Consider the following 19,119-nt stretch of genomic DNA (forward strand, 5'->3'; position numbering starts at 1 on the left):
CAGATAATCATCCTATATGTGACCACAGCTCCTGGTCATCTAAATCTAGCAAAGACTCCTCAAATCTTTCAGGAAACAATTCCATAGCTCAGTCAAACACTCAGACACGATTTAGACCATTAAAGTCGAGATTTAGGAGGCCCACTTAACGTCTCTTTCCCTTGTGGCTGACGGCCGGCACATAGAGAGGCTTGGGATTGAGTCGATGTTGTGGGTCGATAAGGAGCTCGAACTGAGCTCGCGGAGGCGTCACTGCTGATTGGAGCTTAGGAGGGGGTTGACGAAGGAGCTGATGCTGCGAGCTGAGCTTGACGAGAGGAGAGCTCGAGACAGAGCTACTATTGGTGAGGAGGACCCGAGCTGAGCTGCACAGGGAAGAAACAACAAAGAGAGAGGTTATCGGAGTGGCTCGTGGTGGTGGATGTACATGGCAGGTCGCCGCTTGGGGTTTGGGCTTCGCTGGAGGTGGCATCGTCCAGACATTGAACCCCCTTCTTCCTGCTTCCCTCTTTTCTTTTTAGGGTAAATAGCCTAAAAAAACATGTACTTTTCAAAAGTTCCCAAATCTAGCACGAACTTTAAAATTTTTCTGTAAAAGCACAACTTTTCAAAACTGATCAAAATCTAGCACGTCGTTAACATCCGTCCATGGAATGCCGTGAAATGCTTATGTTGTTAATTGTTGTCCAGCTGGCCCTTATCTTCCATGTGTATGCACCCCATTGGCGGGCCTATTTTCCTTTTCCCTTCAACTCATCCCCTATTCTTTCACTTCCACTCTCGTGTTCTTTCTCATCCCCCATTGCCACTGCCAACACCACCGCCACCACCACTCCGGCATCCTCTGCCAAATCACGGCCGTCGTAGGCTCGAGCAATTTCAAGAGAGCAACTACAATGAACTTGAGTTCATGGAGAAGACTCGAGCAACAGCTGCACTAGTTTAGGGGAAGCTCGCAAGGGGTTGGACAACAGCAAGCAGAGAGGCTTGAAGTACCACCAGAAACAACAATAGAGAGTAGGGATAGGCTTGGAGCACCAGCACCAGCAGCAGCACGGAAACAACAACAACACATGAGCAGTAAGGAGTAGAAGAGAAGCAAACAATAATGACTATGACTCTAGGAGCTCGGGGAAGGGCAGCAAAGCAGCAACAACTCTGAAGGACGAGCATTAGCTGTTGGGGAAGGAGGAAGGACAACACATTAGCAGGAACAGGGAAGGAATGAGAGAAGTTGATTTGATGGTAGTTCAAGGAACCATAGAAGTGGAAGAATGAGAAGGATGGAAGGAGATGATGGATGGAGGTGGCGGTGATGGAAGGAAACATAAGTAGGAGAGGCTTAGGAGGTAAGGAAAGAAGCCGCTTGGAACAAGGGAAGAGCAAGGAAGGAAAACGAAAATGGTAATTGACGCAGCGGAACTAATTGCGATCTGTTGATTCGCGCACGAATATCAGACAACAACCTTCTATCACTTGTTGATTCTACGAATACCAGAAAATAGGCATCAAACTCGAACAAATCCGAGATTGGGAGAAAGAGCACGGTAGCTCCACAACTTTATTGATAAAATCCGAAAATTAACTGTCTTCAACCCTAGGGTTGTACATAGTTTAAATAAGTCTTAAAAAAGCTTAAATTGCACGAAAAATATAAACTTTCCTAAAATTGTATAAATGTCCTAAATAACATAAATTGCCTGTTTGAGGCCCTAAACGATGGAATTTGCCTTAAAAATCGAAAAATCGCGGCAAAGCGGTGAGTTTTGCTCCGGAGGCCGTTTCCTTTGACATAGGATAGTCAAAACCTATTTTTCTACAGGCATCGACTTGCCGCCTCTTCTACCACATCAGTAATGGTGGTTATGAGAGGACGAGAGGGAGATAAAGTGGTGTTTATGGTCTCGAGAAAAAGAAGTAGAGGATGAATGAAGATGAAGAATCGTTCGAGGCAATCTCGACCATCTTGGCGGAGTCCGAGATAGTTGAACCGAAATACGAGGTCCCCGGTTAACATTTCTTGTTGGGGTCATTGAGTTCACGAAAAATCGGATAAGAATAAGCCGTGTAAAGAACAAGGGATGGAATTGGATGATTCTGGGGCAGATGGGAGCTGCAGGAGGTGGCATCTCGAAGAAGGGGAAGCATAAGGGAGAAGTCTCTTCGATGTCCTAGGGGATGGGGGAGTGGTTCTGGCAGTGGTATTGGCGACGACGATGGGCGACGAGAAAGATCAGTATAGAGGAAAAGGAAGAACAGGGGATGGTTTGAAGGGAAAAGGAAAATAGGCCTGCCAATGGGGTGCATACACGTGGAAGATAACTGCTAGCTGGATAGCAATTAACGACCACGTAAGCATTTCACGGCATTCCATGGACGGATGTTAACGGTGTGCTAGATTTTGATCAGTTTTGAAATGTTGTGCTTTTACAGAAAATTTTTAAAGTTCGTGCTAGATTTGGGAACTTTTGAAAAGTATGTGTTTTTTTAGGATATTAACCCTTGTTTTTATTTACTTTTTGGCAAAATTACTGCGGAAGTCCTAAAATTATGGGAAAAGTTAAGATTCAGTCCTAAATGTTTCACTTTGACTCGAGCAGTCCTAAAAGTATATTCAGTCACACATTCAAAGTCCAAAAACTAATGGAGCCTAACTGAGTGACGTAGCGTACATGCGAAGAACCTGTCACAGATCCGTTGATTCCGCAAAATACAAGAACTACACCTTCAATTCCCTATTGATTCTTCGAATTCCTATTAAATCGGCATCGAACTCGAATCAAATCCGAGAAGGGGCGAAAGAGCACGGTAGCTCTAAAACTTTATCAGATGATAAAAAAATTGTTTTTAGTCCTAGGGCTTATAACATTTAAATAAGGTTAAACGAAATTATAACGAAAGAAATAAACTCCCTAAAATTTGTAAAAAAACGCCCAAATAACATAAAATTGCACGTTTGAGGCCCTAAATGAAGGAATTCGGCCTAAATCACTTCTAGTCATGGCCGAGGGCTGTGAGTTGTGCTTCGGATGCCGTTTCCCTTGATATAGGGTTATCAGAACCTATTTTTCTCGAGATACCGATTTGCCACGTCATCCGCCGCATCATAGAGTCATAATGGGTTGACGAATTATGCCGACAAGGACAGGTTTTCTCAAACGTGGCCATATAAATGCTGATGTGGCTTAAAATCCTTCAAATGCATTGGAAAAAAAAAAGACTTCCAAATGTGTTTAAAAGAGGAATGTGGTGATAAAAAATCATGAGGCTTCAAAAAGGCAAAACGAAAAGCAGGAAGCTATTCTCACATGGGAGAAAATAGTGTGGGGGCAATAGAGATAAAAGATAGAGGAAATCGAATCTCTACAATCGAATCTCTAAAACATGGAACCGCATCTCCCAGTATATTCACGCGAGCAATTCTTAGAGAAAGCCACGGGTGCTCAGAAATCATTCAGTGTTGACTCAACACTGTTGAGAAAGGTTAGGGTTTTCGCAAATTATCGTATATTTTGTTGGTGCAAAGTATTCTTCACAATTTCTTGTCTTCATAGCATAAATGCACTCTGGAACATATTAATTGCTGGCCCATTACAGTAATTTCATTAATGTGAGTCACAAATAGCAAGTTGCATATTGGTATTGACGTCGCTTTTGGGTAAGGTGTAATGGGGTGTTTATCGTTCTCCTTTTTTGTAGAATGAAAGGACCTTGGACTATTGAAGTAAAGCATGGCGGGACTTTTAGGGAGCAAGGGGGACCTTATTTGCATTGAGGGACTGAAGACGACTTGGGATGTGGACCCTAATATGTTATCTGATATCGAAATTGTGAATAGGCTGAAAAAGCTTGGGTATAATATTAATTTACATGTGGTGTTTTATAGGGTTTCGGGAAAGAGATTAAGAGATGGCTTATACAAACTTTTTGATAATTCAGTCATTGAACTCATAAGGCACCTAGCTCAAAAAAACCATTGTGATTTATATGTCAAATACAAATTAGACGACGCCCAGACTGTTGAAGGGGTTAAGGGTATTAGGTAGCTTATAACACCATCTCTCTTTTCTAAAGCTGCTCCATACACCAAAGTTGAGGGGGTCGAGGCTATTATTGTTGAAGGAGAGATAAGTGTAAGGTAATTAATTGAAGAGAGAGACCACGGATCTGTTGGGGATCAAGTTGAAGGAGTTAAGGCTGAGGGATGAGTAAATGTTGTAAGCGAGGAAGTAGGTATAATTGACACTTTTGGTGTTAGCTATGAGGTGCAATAATAAAACAATTCACAAGTGCCTCCAAAAGATGGTGATGACAGTGGTAGTGGGAGTGGTTATGATATACTGGAGGATGTACCTGGAATTGGGAGCGAGAATGACGATCTTGAGGTGGTGGCTATTAGGGACCAAGTGCAAATTGCCAAGAAGAACAGAAGAGAAAAGTTGAAGTCTATTAGACTTCAAAAAATTTTGGAATCTATTATTGCAGAGGCAAAGCAGGATAAGGAGAAAAGTAGATGGAAAAATAAAGGCCGCCAAGTTGCTTTAGGGACTGCAGGTGAAAGGACATCGAAGGTAGTTGAAGAGGGCTACCTGAATGATTAGCCCTCTTCCGATGATGTTTGTAGTATTGCATTAGAATCTACACCAGAGTATGAATCCGATGAAGATAGAGATACAATGAGAGCTAAAGAACCCAAAGCATGCTTCAAAAGATCAGGTCCATTCCCTAATTATGTGCCAACCTCTGAGATTCCTACCTTTTCTATTGGCCAACAGTTTGATGATGGAAGGTAGTTTAAAGATGCAGTAGTTAAATATGCTGTGAAAATCCAAAGAAATTTATATTTGAAAAAGAATTGCAGAGAGTATTTGAGAGCTGGGTGTAAAGGAGAGAATTGTCCCTGGAAGATTATTGCTGCATTCATGAAGGATCTGGGTGCTTACCAGGTTAGGAAATTATTAGACAAGCATACATGCAGTGTCACTTTCAAGAATAGCCGAGTGAATAGCACATGGTTGTCTAGACATTACTTGACCATACTCAGGACCATGCCCTCCATCAAGGTTACAGAACTGAAAATGTTGGTCAAAGAGCAGTTAGGGGTGGAAGTATCTAGAGCACAGTGTAGGAAGGCAAAGGAGAAGTGTATGACCTGCTAGTTGGTGATTCCAAAGCCAAATATGCCATGATGTAGGATTATGGTGATAAGCTCCGGAGATCAAATAGAGGCTCTTCTGTGTATATGATGGTTCAAAGGCAAATCCCAAATGAGCCAAGTGTATTTGATAGATTCTATGTGTGTTTTGAGGCTATAAGGACATGATTTATAAATGGTTGTAGGCCAATTATTGGGGTGGATGGATGCTCCTTAAAGGCCATTTGCAAAGGGCAACTTCTAACTACCATTGGGAGGGATGGGAACAACCAAATGTTCCCTCTTGCATGTGCTATTGTTCAATCCGAGAATTTTGATACGTGGAAGCCTCATTCTTTTGGAGGAAGACTTGAACATCATTGATGGCCTTGGTTGGGCAATCATTTCTTATCAACATAAGGTAATGTATGTGTTATTTGTTAATTTATCAATTATTTTTCTTATGTAAATGATAAACGTTTAACAAGTTCTTTTTGGTAAGGATTGATACCTGCAATAGCAGAGGTGCTCCCCAATGTAGAGCATAGAATGTGTGCAAGGCATATATATGCTAATTAGGATGGAAGTCACAAGGGCCTGAAGATCCAAAAGCAGTTTTGGGTAATTGCAAAGTCAACAATTGAAGCTGACTTCAGAGAGAACATGAAGGAGCGGCGCAAAATGTCTCCACAAACTTATGAGGACTTTCTCAAGAGACATAATCCTGAGTATTGGTGTAAGGCCTTTTTCAATCCCATGATTAAATGTGACATTGTGGATAAAAATTTGTGTGAAGCATTTGATGGGAGAATACTAGAAGCTAGGTGTAAAACATTTACACCATGTTAGAGGATATTAGGAAGATGGTGATGGAAAGGATACACATATAAAGAGCTAGTTGCTAGAGGTGGAAGAAAGCATTTGGTGAGGATGGGTATGAGATAATGGCTTAGGGCACCAAATATGTGTTGGATATCAGAAACAAGTCATGTGACTGTAGGGCACGGCAACTGACCGGAATCCCTTGTTGTCATGCCATATGTGCTTCACTAGATAAGTACCTAAAACTAGATGACTATGATGACATCTACCAAAGCAAAGACAAGTTCTTAGAAACCTATGGGAAAGCAATGCAACCAGTTCGAGACCTTAAGTTTTGGAAGAAAAATACTATTTATGAGCCACCTGATGCACCTAAGTTCAAGAAGAAAAAAGGTAGGCCAAAGACACAAAGAAGAAGGACCTTATTGGAGATTAATATTGGCAAAGTGGGGGTTCAGCAAATCTCTCGAAACGGGACTAGAATGACCTGTGGCAAATGCAGGCAGCCTGGCCATAACAAGAAAACATGTCCACTTATAGGCAAAGACACTGCTCCACCTATAATGTGTGAATAATTTGTGATTAACTATATTAATTCTATCTTTGGCATAAGCTAAAATTTCTTGTTTTAGGAGACAATTTGTGATTCTACAATATCTGCTCTTAATTCTTACCACAACACCAAAACAACCAACCAGGCCTTTCCAACATCTAAAGGAACTCTTACAGTGAACAATGCTATATAGACTACCAAGGTTTATATTATTTTATTTTTTATTCTTAATTTTAATCTTATCAGTTTGTTATACTCCATAATTTTTAATTTAAACATGCTTAACCATAAAGGAAAAAAAAGGAATGTCAACATTGGAGATGTTATTGGTAGGAAAAAATGAAGGCCACAGAGGGAAAGGGAAGACCCTGCCTCAGTTAGGAAAACAATCGAGAAGGCAAAGTCAATGAATGAACTCAATGCTGCAACACACTCACACCATGGCCCATCAAATGAGGCATTAACCCTCAATAACAGTGAGAGGACAAGAAATTTAAATGCTAATAGAGGACACATCATCTTAAATGTCAGTTCATTCCTATAAAAAAAATAACCGTTTTTCTTTTCAATTTCATATGCAATATCATATTGACTTATTGTAAATAACAGCTTGGAAATGAAGGTGCATTGATTATGAGCAGAGAAGTTCACGTCCCTAGAGAGACAAATAATCTCAAGCAACTTCAAGTGCAAGCACAAAGGAGATTGGCCAAGAGGAAGGCAACTTCAAGCAAAATCAGGGAACCTTTGTCAACTAAAGGAAGTTCAGAAGGGATATAGAAGTGATGCATAGATGTTGCCGATTTTGATGAAATTGTTCTTTGTGAATTTGATTGCAAACAACTGAGAATATTTGGTTATTTTGGCATCATGATGACCTTTGTTATTTTAGGTACCTTTCTGTATTAAGTATTTATGGATATGTATACGGTGACATTAGGTTGCTCTTATAGATTGAGGACCACTTGCTGCATATTTTTTCTTTTTCTTTTTTCTTTGTCTTTTAGCTTTGTAAGAGCCAATATGATGTTATTTAATATATAATGTTATTCATATTGCATCTATTGGACTTCTTGTTGTAGTAAAATGCACGTTGCTATAGCAACATGAATATTGTTGTAGCAAAGAAGCATATTGCCGCCACAAAGGAGTATCTTGCTGCATAAAAGAAGCAAATTGTTTCGAGATTGCTCGATTTTTCTCTTGAATTACTCTGTTCATAGAAAATAAACATTCATATGTTTCAAAGTTCCCAGCTACCAACTTCTCTATGGATTCGACTGTGTTGTAAGACTCTTCCACATTCACTTGGTAATAGGGCAAGAGAGATATATTATTTTTGCTTCATTCTTCTTCTTCACAGCAGAAATAGCAAGTGTCGATCCCAACACTCTAATTAGTGGCAAATCCATTAGAATGGTCAACTTGTTGGTGACAGCTAATTGCTTATGCTTGGGAATGCCAGGGTGATATTAGAATGGTTTGTGCCAAGCCACTGCTTTCTATTTCTTTCTCAAGGCATTCCATGTATTGATGAACAATTTCCTCTTCTATTTCCAAGCAAAATTGCTTAATCATCCTCTTATGACTTCCCTTCTTGTATGATCCCTAGTTTGTCTCCAAAGCCAGCTTGAGTCTCTCTGACCGCAAGTTACTGTGGCATACGAAGGAGCTCCCACAAAGGAAATTTTTGAAAACAGTTTTCAATTTCTTGACTGGTGGATCGAAATCGAAGAGACCCGCAAAGGAAATAGAGAAGGGAAATAAATTATGGATCGGAAATTTCCAAGATTAGAAGGGGATTTGGCATTTTTTATTTTGGGGAATTTTAGGGTTTCAATTGATCGTTGAACAAAGGAGGACAAGTGATGGAGTTAGGAAGAAAGGAATATGGAGGAGATGTTTAAAAGAAAAAAAAAGATTTTAAGCCACATCAGCATTCATATGGTCACCTTTGAAAAAAACTGTCCACATCGACATAATCTGTGAACCCATTACGATTTCATTAAGCTCCGTTATGGTCTGACAAGTTTTGGACTTTGAATGTGTGACGGAGTATACTTTTAGGACTGTTTGAACCAAAGTTTCTTCCCCTTTTTTTCTTGTGCAGAGGCGGCAGATTCAAGAGGGGGATTGGGGGCAGTGGCTCTTGTCTAGGGCTTTGCAAAAGAGTGGTAGTATATATCGAGGTAATGGATGGCCACGATTCGATTTCGAGTCTCTAGATCCAAGGGTCTCAATCATTCCCGGAGTTTGCATTATTAGTTGAGAAATTCAAAATTTTTGTTATTCCTATAATTATCCTTTTGTCCATTTCGATATTTTTCCTTGGTAATATCAAGGGTGTGGCACGTGTCCACAAAGTTTCGTGATCATTCAATGTCGGGACCATCTCAAACCATTTTTCTTTTTTTTCGGTGTGTACCCTAATATTCAGAACCCAATGGGATCTAACTAATCTAGTCAGGAGATCGAGCATTAAAGGTTATTCTCCCTTCTAACAAATACGCTTCCTGAAGTTCGAACTTGTGTTCTCCTCCTTATGGGGGTAAGCTGCTTATTACTCAACTAACATTTTTATTTGTAGGATCATTTTTCTTTAAAAACTACATATCTCCATGCTAATCTGGGAAAGATCTGCGGTTCTGTATTTATCGGGCTTACTACACCCTTTTGATAATCTCGAACCTTTGTAAGTCGTGGACGCATGGCCGCTGGAAGCTCGTGAAAACAAGACCGAATGAATTTTTTATGATTTATTCCGCCCAGCATGTCAACTTTGTCACGACTTTACTGTTTCCCGCATTGTTGGAATAATGGCTTATACCTCAATCCTAGAGAGAAGTCATGGGGTGAGTTATATGTCACTTCGAAGCTAACTCGATCACCTACTGAATGCTTCCAAGAATTGCTCAATTTGATCCTAAATCGATCGAGATACATCCATTCGAATTGGGACTCACGCAACACTGTTTGGGTATCCCGATTTTGAAAAATCACATCTCTTAGCTCCAATGGGTTGGGTTGAACTTTGTGCTCCAGCGTCACCGGCTTACTCAATTTCGATAGAAAAATATTGACATCGAGAATCGGATCTGGGACGGGGGACGAATTTGTCGAAATGTGAAGTATAAAGAAGTTGTTTTCTCTGTTCAATGCCACCAATGTTTGAACTTCGAGTACTCGTATCTCGGGATTCGGAATGAGTTACGGGCGTCGTAAAATCCTAGAATGTATGTCTCTTTGGTCTCTGTCTTCCTGTGAAATTATTAGACAGCGTGGGATCCTCGATGCGTCAATTTGTTGATTCGCCACTCCATGCAATTGGCTCTTGTGAAAGTTTGACTTATTTGACTGTTTTGACTAATTTTGACTTCGTTGTGACCCGCAGGTCTCGATTCTGAGCTTTCCCTTCATGATGCCCCGGATTGATTTTCCAATTTACTTTGACCATTTTGCCCTTGGTCTTCTTTTGCCTCAGATGTCCTTGTCTTCGTCCCTTGGGCAAAAATGGGATGTCTAATCCTGTAGTCAATTGGCTTCAGTCTCTTGTCCTTGATGCCTTCTTAAAGTTCCATTTTTCCTTGCAAATTTTGCCTCTTCATGCACTTGAATTGAATAACACCGCTCTATCGGCTTAAGCTTCCAACTCTCTCTTTGGAATTTAAACAATTGACCGAAAACAATAAGGTTTTAGGCTTACTTGGTAAAATCTCTCGATCAGGGCCTCTTGGGTTGGGGCTGAATTATCACGTCCTGCAAGTTAAATAGATACTAGCAATGGGACTTGCTACTAGATCGAGCAAAGACTGCTAATTTCACGACACAAAAACCCTCTCTCGTACTCTCTCACTTTTCAGGAGCAATAACTCTCTCTCTCAATCGATTCATCGTATGTTCATTGGAATTATCTACTTATATTGAGTGGTTATAGATTCGATGTCAAATCCCACAAATATCTCTAGATATCTAGAGAATATCTCACGTGGTTAATCAAGTCGAGTCAGATCCCACAAAGGCGGATTTTCGGCTCAACTCGAAAAATCGTACATCTCCCACTCGCACTTGAGGACCGACCTAATCATATTGATGCTCAAACCATCAGAGAAAGAACGTTTATATGGATTAATGGGCCGTGTGACCTCTGAGCACACAAAAAATAGCAGGGAGCCCTACACTAGAAACTGTTAGAGCCAGCATAGTGGCATCAACCCTAAACAAAGAATACGTGTCTCATATATCCCAGACTAATTTGAATCTACATCAAGTTAAGTATCTCTAATCCCTTAGAGATCTTACTTAACTTCTATTTCAAGCTTTTGTATTCACAATCATGTCCAAGCTACGCAGAAAATGACATAATTCGAACGTCCTCGAACACAAAACTTAAGATGTGATAAAAAAGTCTTCCCTTCACCTTCATATCACTTGACTCAAGATCGACTGCTTTCCTAACAGTGCTCCATCCAGTCGAATCTATCATGATTTCAGACAACATGCCAAAGTAGCGATCATCGATCCCTAATCTTATGATATAGACAAAGGTCAAAAAAGGGCACAATAAAAGGTCACTAGACCTATGACAATTAGGGTTCACACAATGATGAAGCAGGGATCTATTCATCCATTTCCTAGTTTTGGTAGCTCAGCACATGTAGTATGAAATACATGTTACAGTGAAGTTATTCTCCCAAGGAAAGAATAGGGGAGGAGAAAGAGTTATCGGAGGGAATGGGCCAACGAATGGGCTTGTTACAAGTGGAAGATGATGGCCAGTTGGACTAAATTAACGACCACATAAGCATTTGACGGAGGAGAACGAACGGAAGCTGTCACCATACTAGCACCTAACCCAAATCCTCATTATGTGCACCATTTTAGGTGCCAAATCAAGGTTTTACATCTGGCTTTTAATAAAAATAAAAAAAAGGCATGTTGGAATGTGGGATTTCCATCTCGGTCACTCAAATAAGGACCTCATCTCGATCTCTTATCAAGGCAACACAACCATCTATTGTGTCTCATCCTTGCTCGCACTCAATTGCGCCAAGGGCGATTACTTGTGCAAATAAAGTAATCTCAGCTTGATGACATACTAACATTTGCGATGTGCTAATTTGTCACCAAAATAATAATGCATAAGTATCAACAAATGAATGGATAAATCATGCATTAATTGAGAATATAAAAAATAAAATGGAATGTCATTAATAAAAGAAATGATCGTCTCACAATAAAAAGATACATTCACCATCTACGAAGTCCTAATGCCCTCACGTGAGCCTCAAAACAATCTCTGGAGATAGGCTTAGTAAGGGGATCTACAATCATCTGACTCGTAGGAATGTGCGTCAAGACCACTTCCTTCCGCTCAACTATATCTCTGATGAAGTTGTATCTGACCTCAATGTTCTTGGTCCTCCCATGATACTTAGGGTATCAGGACAGGCTCAGAATCCTGTGTAGCAACCTTAAGGTCCTATATGAAACGCCTAAGCCAAATGGCTTCTTGCGCAGCAGTGGAGCATGCAATGTACTTTGTCTCCATCGTGGACAACGCAATGCAGGTTTGCTTCTTGCTAGCCCAGGTCACAGCGCCTACATTTAGCATTGCATTCATCCACGTCTCCAGCACAATCAACGTCATTGTACCTATCTAGCATATCTCAATATCCCGATAACAGAGCACATAATCCATAGTGCCTCTTAGGTAACGCAGTACTCTCTTTACTGCCTTCCAATGAGCAGGACCTATGTTAGATTGGAATTGAATAACCAAGCCTACAACATAACATATGTCCGGCCAAGTACACATCATTGCACACATCAACCTACCAACCACGCTAGCATAGGGGACATGAGACTTGTGTTGCTCTTCCTCTAAGGTCTTTGGGCACATATTAAGGCTCGGGTGAAAGAGTGTCGCAAGGTTTGTAATTGTGCATCTAGAATCGCTCAAGGATATTCTTAATGTAATTCTCTTGGGACATTTTCAGGAGTCTCCTCGAACGATCCCTTAGGATCTTAATTCCGAGCACATAATCTGCCTCACCCATATCTTTCATCTCAAAGTTCGCAGAAAACCACTCCTTAGCCTTGACAAGCATCTGCTTGTTATTTCCCGCCATTAAAATGCCGTCGACATACAAAGAAAGGATCAAGAAATTTCCTTTGCACCTCTTGACATACACGCAATGGTCCTCATCATTCATCGTAAACTCATTGGACGTAATGGCTCGATGGAATCTAAAATACCGCTGCCTGGATGATTGCTTCAGGCCATATAAGGATTTTCGAGCTTACAAACCTTGTGCTCCTCTTGTGTGACCATAAAACCCTCTAGTTGATCCATATAGATCTCTTCATCCAGTTCTCCATTGAGAAATGTTGTTTTTACATCCATTTGGTGCAATTCTATATCCAGATGCGCGACAATAGCTAGAATGATACGGATCGAAGCACCCTAACTACAGGGGAAAAAGTTTCTTCGTAGTCTATACCTTCCTGTTGGGTGAAACCCTTTACAACTAAGCCACCCTTGTATCTCTTGATGGAACCATTCGCCTAGCGCTTGACCTTCAGGATCCACTTGTTCCCAATGGTCTTACGCCTTGGTGGAAGGTCAACCAAGTCCCAAACCCGGTTGGTCCTCATGAACTCCATCTCCTCGTTCATTGCATTAGTCCTCTCTTTTCTCGCAGGGAATGAGAAGGCCTCCTGAATAGATCTTGGCTCTCCATCATCTTGTGGAGAAACCATGAAAGCATCCCCTTCAACCTAAAATCGGAGACGAGAAATGTTTCCACCTTTACTCCTACGTAACTCAGGCTCGAGGTGGGTCCATCCAATGAACTAGGTTCATCAAATATAATGTCTCTCCCACTCGCCCCAACAGGTGGAGAAATTTCTTGCCCATCCTCTTCTAGGACATTACGAGCACCATTAGCGGGGTCCTCCTGCTCATAGATCACTATGTCACTCGAAGCCTGCCATCTACTAGGGAATTCATCTTCCAAGAAATTCACATCTCGAGATTAAATCTCAAAAATAGTCCTATCATACTATTACCCTAAGAACACATATCCCTTAGAGTGTTCAGAGTACCTTATAAAGATACACTTTTTACCCCTAGGGCTTAACTTTCCATGTTTATGGGAAGAGTTGTGCACATAGGCTGCACAATTTCAAGGCCACAAATTGCCTAAATTAGGCTTTTTGCTAGTCCATAACTCTCATGTGGTTGCAGGAACAAATTTGGAGTGCACACGATTAAGTATATAGGCAACAGTGAGAATTGCATCTCTGTTAGCACCTCATTTTGGCCCATCGACTCCCAAATAGAAGGTCAACAGCAAGTCTAGCCACAACCTGATAGACATGATAGAACAAAGTTCAGCAATGCAGGGCTACTATTCATAAGCATGGTCAAAAGGGGGCAATCATACGGAAGAAGCCTCAGGTCATACATAAAGGTCATGGAATGTAGCCTAAAGATACCAAAAAGACAATTGATCCCAAACGACAGAAGATCGGCTCACTACAATGCTATGCCTTGACGATTGGCTCAAGCATAAGAAGGAATGCAACAAGAATACCACATGGTGTCAAATCGGAAATCTGTCCCGAGCATATTAGGGAAAATGTGCAAATCTCCCGAGAAAATCCAATTTGGGCTCAAGCGCATGCACATAGTAAGCGGTCGAAACCCGTTTTCTGACAAAACAGAGCACATCAGGGCCATAGAGCGCATCTAGATCCTCCTTGGACACAAACTGAAGATTCGCTCGGGCACATTCAAGACATGATTCGCATCTCCCAAGTAGATGCAGGATGGACTCAAGCGCACACGCCCGATAAATAGGCGGGACTCGTTTTCGACAAAACAGAGCATACAGTGACTAGCGAGCACGTCAAAATGCTTGGTGCCAAATCAAGGATTTGTCCCGAGCACATTCAAGGAATCAACCATATCGCCCGAGCAAAGTCTAAAAGAGTCCAAGTGCACGCGCCCGATAGACAGTACAAGGCCTATTTTTGTAGAATAGGGGGTACTGATGTTTCCAGCATGCCCAAATACCCCCAAGAGACCATGCAAGCACCAACCACAAACCCAGGGGCAAAATGGTCACTTGGCCTAGGGGCAAAATGGTCATTTAGCTTATTTAGTAGGGGGCAAGAAAGTCGTTTTGCTTACCTGAATACAGAGCAATCCAAAATGGGTGGTACAATGCTCAGATACGTGAACAAGCGACAGAAAAGGGCAAATTGGCTTCGGGCACCCGAATCGAGCAAAACCAATCCTCTTCTCCTAGGCAAGGGCAAACTGGTCATTTGGCCCGCCTGAATACAGAACATGCCAAAACAAGCAGTACAACATGCAGATACACAAATAGACGACACAAATGACCAATTTGGCTCTGTTCGCCCGAATTGAACAAGATTGACTCTTGACCCCATGGTAGGAGCAAAATGGTCATTTGACCATATGTTAGGGGCAAAGTGACCATTTCACCCCTTGCTTGCAGAAGGGTCCCCGGGTCCACCATTCTGTAAAAATGACAAAATATATCAAAACGACCGGTACAGAATGTAGATACGGGATATGGAGGCAGAAAATGGTCAATTCGACTTCGTTTGCCTGAAGCAAGCAAAATCGGCCTTCGAGTTTCAAAATCAATCGAACATTCTTGTAAGCAAAATGTGGCATCCTTAGGCTCATTCGAGTCGTTTTTCGCACACATTCAGTGATCACATGAACCACGAGGCTCAAATGCATGAACAACTGAGACTTGAGCTTTCCCAACTCCCTTCCCCGAGCCACATGGGACCCGCGGCCACTCAAATACTTCCAAGTGCACAAACATCGCAAATGTGGGTTCATTTGAATCGTTTTTTTTTTGCAAGCATCACCTATTTGGCATCCATTGGAACTACAACACTCGAACGCGCGACTGACTAGGACCCGAACTTCCCTAACTCAACTCCAAACCATGTGGGACCCACCACCCCACCCTTGGCCGACCTCCATGCCGTGTGGGGGCCCATGGCTAGCTACAGCCAAGCCACCATCCTCTTCCTTGGCCGACTTCTTCAAGATCAAGCAAACCAATTTCCATTTTGCTTCTTCTTCTTCCAATCCAACTTGCCAACTTGCTCCAAAATATCAAGCCACCATTTGCCTACAATTTTTTACTCTTGAGCACCGGTTTTGTCCAATCATGCCCCTAATTGCACTTAATTTGTGCTAATTGCACCATTAAGCACCCATATATGAGCACCATGCACCATTAATTTAATCACTTCCACTCTTGCCATTCTCTCTCAAGCATTCTCTCTCAAAATCCTCTCAAAAGCTCCACTAAAAAGCTCTGGTCATCCAGCCCCCTCCTTTGCCCGAAACAAGGCAAACTTGCCTGAAAATAAACTGTTTTCCAGCGACCGCCCACCCGACTTAGCCCGAGCCTCAAACTAAACACATACCCCCTCATATTTTCGACCTCCCGAGTCCATTGGTGGTGTTAGTTTTGCCATTTGAATCTCATAAACCCCGGTTCCAGGTGTGACCCATGACTGGCCAGAATTGGGTTCTCGGGTGGCAGCCACCCTTTGGCCCAAGCCATCCCCCTAACCAGCCTAGCTCTTGGTGTTTTGGCTCGAGCAAATCCTTAAGCACTTCCCAAGGGTCCTCTCGGAGCAAGGAGCCATCAAGCAACCCTTTAAAACTCACTCAAACTCACGTTTTCCCTTACCGATTCAAAAAAAAAAAAGTTTTGGCTCTAACCAGTTTTTACATGTTTTCGAGTTAGCACAAGTTCTCGCACGCCACGAGCCACCCACAACCACCTCAAGCACCCTCTTAGGAGTCGAACCATCCTGGGCTGACCTAGAGAAGCCATCCCGAAGCCATTGGACTAGCCGACTTTCACCTGGGTGCCTTTGTGTTGGGAATTTGTACATGCCCTAGAGGCAATTTGTCATCATTTCTATAATATGACATGTATTTCATTATAATACGAGACATTTCTATTATTGTGTGGGTTGCGCTAACTATTAATTTTATACAATAACTTCCATGGAATAGTAGGTTCAATAGACATCAAGTGTGACTTGATTGTGAGATCCTATAATTACTCAACACTATACTTGAATGTCCCTAGTCAAAGTATTATCGTTAATTAGGATGACGATAATGCGGTTAAACTAGTATGGGTGTTGATTGATGACCAAGTCTCATAGGTCATGGATGTGGAGACATCGAGTCACACCTTAGGTATACATTAGGAGTAATGTGTACTGAACTGACCCATCATGAGACTGCTATATGGGTTGTTACGTGACTGTCATTAGCAGGTCTCATAGTGACTATGGTGCAGTGGTCCTTTGACTTGAAGTCACCATAGTTTTCTACATGTAATGTCGTATACTTTGATGCTGTCAAATGTCACCGTAACAGGCTGGTTATAAAGACAGTTATTAGATATGCCACAAAGCATGGAGAGGAATGTGAGTGACCAAAATGGGATTTGTCCCTCCGACGTAACGGGAGCGATATCTCATGGCCGTTTGGTGAGTAGAGTCTAAAAGTGTATGCATACCCAAATGAGTCGATATAGGGATATCGAGCTCATTTGTTTTTATAGACTTACTCGGTAAACCAAGAAAGAGAGATTGATCCATACAAGAATGACAGCGACCATGTCATGGGCTCAATTGAGATATAGAGGACAAAGGGATTATACTGCACGGTAACATAGGTCACAAGGTTCGTCGAGAAATTAACTTTCTAATTACTGGAGTAACAGTGATGTATTGCTAGATGCAACTTACTGTTTGTAATATTGAAATAGATTTCGATATTACTGTTAATGTAATCGGGAACCTACAGGGTCACACACTACGACTAAATCGACGAGATAGTTTTGAAATACTAAATCTGTCTAATGGAGATTAGATGAGTTAAGGTGCAACCGATTAATCAGATATTTAATGAGATTAAACTTTCCGATTAATTAGACTCGATTTACTATATTAATTGGACCCGATTTGTACATGTAACAGAGACACACTAGGCCTAAAATTGGGAGCCACGTGTGGTGTTCATGAAAGGAATGATGCATGGCTTCCATGCATACTTAGACATTGCATGCCACATGGCATGTGGGGAGCCAATTTAAGGCAATCCCACATCGGCCATGGACAACCCAAGCCGTTCCCAAGTGCTTATAAAAGCACTAAATGGTTGACTTGTGGTGTGTGTGAGTAATAGGCATACATATATATATATATATATATATATATATATATGCAAATAAGTGTGCATGCATATATGTGTACTGTACGGACCCGCATGCGGACTCTCGTCGGGGCCCGCATGCACGCTTTTGGATCGTGCGGCTTGAGAGTGTCCACCTTCCCGTGAGGACGCGTGACGGACATGCGTGAGAAGGAGTCGTCACTTATCATTTTACGACCCGAAAGTCGAGGGCGGACAAGTTACCCGGGTCTAGGGGTATGGAACACCTAGTTGTTAAGGCATTGATCTGTGCAGAACCGGAAAGTCCGAATTTGGGGGTTCATGTTACGTGCGGGCCTATATCCCACACGCCCTTTCGGTACTCTGATTTGCTAGGCTTGCATGTTTTATTATTTACCGCATGAATTAAGTTACGCTCAGCTCGCACGTTTTGACACCGAATATTCGATGAATTAGACAATGTCGGTCGAGAAGCTGAGAGAGAAGTAAACTCGTGTGTCAGGGAATTGGTTCACAATCTTGCGATACAGTTCATCAAACAACGTAGGTTGAATTCCTGCGTGAACCAAAACCGCGAGATCTTGGATTTACTTTTGTCTGGGCAAGCATGGGACCGATTCGTATGATTCGACTCTCGAACCGTCCACTCACCGACTGGAATTCTTACAGAATGAATGTACAAAATAAAAGTCCTTACAATGCTCTCGAAAACAATAAATATAAATTACAAATGGCTGAATTCCAGTCAGCTCGCGTTCGGTTATTATTCCGCTCTAACTCACCGTGAGTTTAGGGAAACACCGAAGAACTGAAATTCAATGCACGTTCTCGCTGAATAGGGCGTTGGACCCTGTGAGTGATGGTTAGGGTGTTGGACCCTGTGATCGATGATTAGGGCTTTGAACCCTAATATTATTCGGCCTAGGGATCATGCTCAACCCGCATGGCAAACAAGTGCAAAAGATAACAATCAACAAGTAAATAACAGACAATGTGTTTATATTTGCCGAATATACGTGGATTAGCAAGTTTATTGACCCAGGGGTGTTTTTGCAAGCAAATGCCATATGCTAAGCGAAGGAATCATGCAAAATATTTTACATTCGGCTTTGTTTTGAGAACTTGACAAAGAGAGTCAACTCTCGTGTGTGTGGATTGCTTTTACAGTGATTTGGTGTTATGGCACTGAATTACTACTAAATTGATCCAAACTTGTATTTTGACTCTAAATTTGGAATCTAGAGTTCCACCTAACCATTTTCTAGCATTTGGTTAAGTCGAGTGAAATGATTAATCAGGTAATTGTATTTTGATACAGAATACCTGACTAGCACCCTGAATATGCTAAGATGACGC

This window comes from Punica granatum, chromosome 1 (genome assembly GCF_007655135.1).
Source record: "Punica granatum isolate Tunisia-2019 chromosome 1, ASM765513v2, whole genome shotgun sequence".
Taxonomy (NCBI): Eukaryota; Viridiplantae; Streptophyta; class Magnoliopsida; order Myrtales; family Lythraceae; genus Punica; species Punica granatum.